Genomic DNA, 6,531 nt, shown 5'->3' on the forward strand with positions numbered 1-6,531 from the left:
GCAGTTCAGGTGTCTGCAGGGAAGCAGTGGAAGGCGAGGTTGGAAGAGAAGGTGGAGCTGAGTATAATGGGCTGAACTTGATTTTCAGCTCACTGGCCATCCAGGGCTACTGAGCAAGGTGGCAAGAGTACATGTTCTAGAGGAGACATTGGAAGTCAAGAGCAGAGAAATGCCATAATCTGAATTTGCTTTGGGCCCTGGTAGAAGTAAGTTGAAAGTGTAAGACAAACAAGAAAAAGACAAACAGTCCAATTTAAAAAAAAAGGTTAAAAATATCAACAGGCAATTCACAAAAGAGGAAAACTTAATGGCCAAAAATATGAACCAAGGTTCAGCCACACTGGCCATGTGAGAGATGCAAATGGAGAGTCCGTTTTACATCCAGCAGACTGGCAAAGAGGAAGAAGTCTGTCCATGTGGGGAGAGGGAGAAGGGTGGCGAGGGAGAAGGGTGTGTCAGCTTGGAACCCTCACAACACCATCAACGGAGGCATACATGGCCACCACCGCTTTGGAGTGGACTTGGGTAACATCCAAACAAGTTCAAGATGCTCTCATCCACAGTTCACTGACTCCACTCTACTCTACATATAATTGAGAAAATTAGACATTGGTTAATTATTCATGAACAGCCATCCAGAGAGATACGTTGTGACCTATTTATACCATGGAACAATATACTGAGAATAAAAAGAAGCTAAGGCTATAAGCTTTATCAGAGATATTGTGTAGGAAAAGAAAAAATCAAGTTGTAGAGTAGGTACAGTGTGATACAAGCAGTTGTTTTAAACATTTAAAACTGTGCTACGTGTATATTTTTAGGGATCAGTCAGATAGGACAAGCATGGACTATACCACATCTAGAAGAGTGGTTATCTCTGGGAAGGGCGGGATGGCAATGCCATCAGAAAGAGGTACTCAGGGATTTAATTATATTTGTAATGTTTTATTTCTTAGAGGAAGATATCTGAAGCAAATGTACAAGGTGTCAAGATTTCACAATGCTGGGGCCATGGTTGTTCTTTCTGACCCTTTTCCTTCTCAAGTCCAAAACTATTTCTCTTCGTGTTTGAAACATTCGGTAATATAAACATGGAAGGAGCAGGGAGACTGCCAGAATGGCAGAAGGAGTGATTCGGTCACATGTGCAGGGCCATTAGCGCTCAGTGCCCCAACACGTCTGTTATGTGACTTGCCACAGCTTGGTGCACCAGGCCCAGAAGGGGCAGATCTCCGTGTGGGGGAGAGAGTGGAGGCCTGGGAGGGGGAGCAATTTCCCCAAGGTCTCACACAGAGTAGGGAGTTAGGGCTCCTCCGGGGACCCTCAGCTGTGTCTGCACTTGCACAGCAGGGGAGACCACCACAGGCCAAAGATCATCAGAGAAAGTCTCCTGCCTCCATCTCCTCCTACATCTGCAACATTATCCTATGTTTTATTTCAATTACAGACAACTTGGAAAATGTAGAAAAGCACAAGGAAGAAAATAAAACTCATTTGTGACGTCTCACTGTCTTTTAAAGTCAACTTCAGAGGAATGTAGGTGATTCACATACAATAAATTCATCTCTTTTTTTTTTAATAGATCATCAGTTTTTTAAATTGATTTTTTTTTTTTTAGAGCAAGAGGGAGAGAGATAGAGAGCTCGAAACATTGATGAGAGAGAAACATCATCTATCAGCTTCCCCCTGCATCCCCTTACTGGGGAGTAAGCCTGCAACCTGGGCATGTGCCCTGACCAGGAATTAAACCAGTGACCTCTTGGTTTCTGAGTTGATTCTTAACCATTGAGCAACACCCGTCAGGCAAATTCACCTATTTTAAACGCACAGTACTATCTTGAGAGAACGTGGCTTCATTGGGAAATCTCTGTCGACTACTAGACAAGTTAGAATATATGAAAGGGCTCTACTACAAAAGAAAATTTTTCTCACAAGTATGAATACTTACTACTATAGTGCAGTTTTTGGAAACAATTATGATAAAGGTGCTGTCGCCCTTGAAAGCAGGTAGGCAGCTAGGTGGACCCATCCTATCTAATAAAAGGGTAATATGCAAATTAACCATCACAAAGATGGCAGTGCCCAGTCCCCTCAGCCTTGCTGGATCCCCCAGTCCTGGGGGGCCAGCTGCTGAGAGGGGCAATGTGAGCGGCCTGGTGGAATGCTTGCTTCGTCGCTGTGGCCATGACGCAAGTGTCCCACCCTGGCTGCTGAGAGCCTCTGGGCAGTGGGTGCAGAGCAGCCAGGTCCTGCAGAGAGCAGAGAACCATGGGGAGTGGGCCTAAGCCATCAGGGCTCCCAGATTGGAGAGGGTGCAGGTCAGGCTAAGGGACCCACCCCCCTGCATGAATTTTGTGCACCGGGCTTCTAGTTATTGTTAACACCATTTAAAAATTAAAGAAACAAAAACCAAAGAAGAAAAACACAGAACAGATAACAGGGTCAGACTATGACCTGCTAAAGTGCTTGTGGCCTTGGTTAGCTGCCAAGCCATAAACACCTTTACCTGTGGCTTTTGTGGGAAAATGAGTGCCTGCCCTCTCTGCGAGCCCAGGAGGGTAGAAAAGGGAGCCTTCACCCAGACGCAGGGGGGTCCTCTTGGAAACTCGAACTTGCTGTGGAATCACGGGTAGGTCTTATCTCTTCTCTGAGCTGTAGTCTCCCTGTCTGTTAAAAATAAAGTGGTGCCTTGTTTACATTTTCAACATTCCATAGGCAGCGTTATGGGTTACAGAAACGTGCTGTGGGCAGGCACTTTGCTAGGAATGGGGGGTGGGGGAAGGACAATGTGCCATAAAGATGAATGATGCTGCCTCTGACAGGGCCAGCCAGAAGGATGTGGGCCTCCTGGGTGGGAATGGAGTAAATGGGCGAATGAGCCATAATTAGCTCAGATTTACATCATGTTACTTTTGTCAGCTCTCCAGCAGTCCTCTTGAATTTTTCTGCCAAAACTTCTTTAAAACCCTTCTGGTTGAGTGTTCATTCTTACAGATTGCAGAGGGCGTTTGTGCCTGGGTGAGGGAGTGTCTGTGTGACCTTCAGGACCTCTTTCAGCTCAGAGAGGCTGTGGCTGCCACCGGAATTCCATGGCTATTTAAGATCATCTTTGCTGTCTCTGGCTGAGAAACTTGCGGTGGTCTCTCTCTTTGGTGGGTTCTGCTCCCCGATCATTGGGCATAAATTAGGGCAATAGCTCCACGAGGTTTAGATGGAACCATTCAGATCTGCATCTTATGGCTGCTTCTTCCAAGATCCTAGTTCAAGGTCCCATACGCCTCCTGCCACAGAAGAGAGGAACCATCTGGGCCACACCTGTGTGGAGGGTAGCCCAGCTTGGGTGGGAGACCCCCTGGGTAGGCGCCTGTGAGCTGAGAGGTCCTCATTCCAGATGTGGTTCAGACCTTTGGGTCTGGATCCCACCTGTGAGGCTTCGACAGGCCCAGGGTGTGTGTTAGTGGCAGTGTGTCCAGGCGGCTAGGAGAGAAGGGGAGGGAATCCGGAGCAGCTGGCATTCAGGAAGGAGGGCCCGGGATGTATGTAGGGTCAGTGGGGACAGCAGGCAGAGTATGTATGGATCTTTAGCTAAAATGGAGAGATGTAAGCGGAGGGGGGGTGAAAGGGGGAGAGCACTGTGAGAGGGGAGAGACAGCACAGTCTCTGTAGCAAGGGGCTCAGTCTGTGCAGGTCACAGGGAGAGCAAGGAGCCCAGGCTCAAGCAGTGAATAACCTATTCACAACCCTACAGGGCTAGCCTGACATTCTGCAACCCCTTCCCCCCTCCCCACCCTCCCGTCCCCCACCTCCTGGTGTGACTGAGAAACCATGTCCTATTCTGCAGCCTGGAGATGATCCAATGTCAGCTTGAGCGTTTCCCACTCCACTCCCAACCCCTCCTGTCTGCAGTCACTCCCCGTCCCCCCACCCCACACACACACCACCAATCATGGGACAGTATGGGGAGGACCCTTCTGTGATGGTTAATTTTGTGTCAACTTGGCTGGGCTCTAGCACCCAGTTGTTTAATCAGACACGAATCTAGGTGTGGCTGTGAGGGATTGTGTGGTGTGGTAAACGTCTACAGCTAGTTGATTTAAGTGAAGATTACCCTCCATAGTGTGGGGGCCTCGCCCAATCAGGAGGAGGTCTTAGGAGCAAAAGCTGAGGTTTCCCAAAGAAGAAGAAACGCCTCCTCAAGATGCAGGATTCACTCAGCCCGTTTTCAGCTCGTCAGCCAGCCCGACGGACCTCAGACTTGGCAGACCCACAGTCATGTGAGCCAGCTTCTTACGACTAAAATAAAGACATCTTCAAATATATCTATAGCCAATGAGTTCTGTTTCTGGAGAACCCTGACTGATGATGTCATAGTCCCTGAGATCAGATCACTGGGCAGGTCTCCCATAGCCCATCTCCTGAGCACCCACTGACACATATGCATGCAGGCCCCCGTATTCCTGGCCCTCCTGCCCCTCTGCCTGTGCAGCCCAGCTTGTCCCTCCTCTGCAGATCATACTCCTGGGTTTTCCTGCTTCTCCACACTCAGGACCCTAAAGGGGCCAGGAGGACCCAGATGGGAGTGGAATCGCAGAAGAGCGACGTTGGTGGTGGCTTCAAGGCGGGACCCCAGCAGTGAGCCAGGAACAGATCCGCCTGGTTGTTCAGGACGCAGGCAGCAGCCTGGGCAACTGTGTCTGTCTGCTCTCATCATTCCTGGGCCTTGGCCAGAGAGACTGTGCCAACATTTTCACAGTCCTCAGACATGGTTTTCCTGGTAAAAATCTGGATCAATGCCCACAGCACCACAAAGGCGGCTACTTCCTGCTGGCTATGTAAACAGGATGGGAACCTATGACCTTGTACCACTCAGGATTCTTGGTTACCAGTAACCATGGCCATCTCTGGTCATCTTAAGCAAGAAGGGACTTACTGGAAGGTAGTGAGGGCTCACAGAACTGACACGGGGCTGGAGAACAGGGTTGAACAAAGGACAGCCAAGAGAGTGCAGGAACCCCAGCCGAGGGCATGCTGCAGGTACAGTTCGATCCAGGACCCTCTACTGAGCCTGACTTTGACCTGCCAGGGTCCCCTCACCACTCACTCAAGTGGCAGCTCTGGGAATGAGTAGCTGATCGGACGACATTATATTTCATATGTGCCTGTCCACTGTCTAGGCAGGAGGAGATGCTGGGAAAGAATTTTGCTTCACTAGGTTTTTGTAGTGATGGTGGCCATGGGAAGTGGATGCTAGTGTTTCCCTCCCTCACAAGGGGGAATTTCCCCCAAGAGGGACACCAGGGTTCAAAGGTGGGGGTAAATACTAAACAGATTGATTACAAGTAATTAATTGCAAGTAACTGATTACAGCTAAACCTGAATCCTTGGAGCTGTTGACCTAAGCCAATAACAGTTAGATGGTATTGCTTACAAAGGAGCAAGGTAGAGTGGATAGAACTGAAGGGTTCGAACAGGGGTGACCCAAGGTCAAGGTCTACCTCTAATTAGCATCGTGACTCTGGGGCAAGAGCCTTGACTTCCTACTCTGAAAAATGGGGATAAAACTACATATAGCTCACAAAATTGCAATGACAGCTTTGTAAACTGTGAAGTATTTTGAGCTTAGATGCAGTAGGGACGGAGCAGTCAGCTTAAGGCCTGGTCCCCAGGAAATGCCCAGTAAGTGCTTGTTGGGTGAATGGATAAATAAGTGATCAGTGATGATCTTTAGCCTTATAATTTGACCATCAGCTTTGCAGAAAAAAAAAAGACAAATGCTGTTGAACTCTGATGTGGGTTTTGTGAGCTGAGACCTCATAAATGAGCCTGCATCTTTTTTTTTTTTTTTTTAAACAACCCTTTTGACGTTTACATTTTAATATGTGAAACCTGGCTACTTGTCTCAGGGAGCGTTTATGGAAAGAAAGCTTCCAGTTGGCTTTGGGGCAGCCTATAAAAATGTACTGAAAACTTCGACCACTTAGAAGTTCAGAGCTGTTGGAGGACAGAGCGGGTGACGCCATACACCCTGGTGAGGCCCACAGCACTTCAATAATTAGCTCTCTGGGCAAGAGAATGCGTTTTTCCTTCCTTCCTGGTTCCTAGTCAAAGGATGGGGCCCAGAATCTGTTAAAGAGAAACCGCAGCTTTCAAATAACAGACAAACACATCTTCAACCGGGCAGTTTGTGATTCAACCGTTTCTAAGGATATGGGGGAGGGAAGGGTTTTTGAGAGTTTTAACTTCAGCAGCTAATCACAATAGCCACACCTCCCCCTCCCTGTCAGCTTTCCAAGTCCTACCCCTCCCCTGGCTCAAGTCTGACCTCCTCCAAGAAGTCCTCCTTGATAACCCCAGCCCAAATTCAATTTTGTTAGCTTGGCATGCAAAGCCTTTGTGATTTAGCCCCTCCCTTCTCTGTGGCTTCTTCTCATACTCCCCACTTCCATCCTTGATAGAGCCATGCCAGAACCTTCGGCTCCACCTCTTTCCTCCATGGGGGCCTCCGAGCCTTGGACTGGCTGGGTTTTCCTT

The sequence above is a fragment of the Myotis davidii genome, unplaced genomic scaffold (genome assembly GCF_000327345.1).
Source record: "Myotis davidii unplaced genomic scaffold, ASM32734v1 scaffold964, whole genome shotgun sequence".
NCBI lineage: Eukaryota > Metazoa > Chordata > Mammalia > Chiroptera > Vespertilionidae > Myotis > Myotis davidii.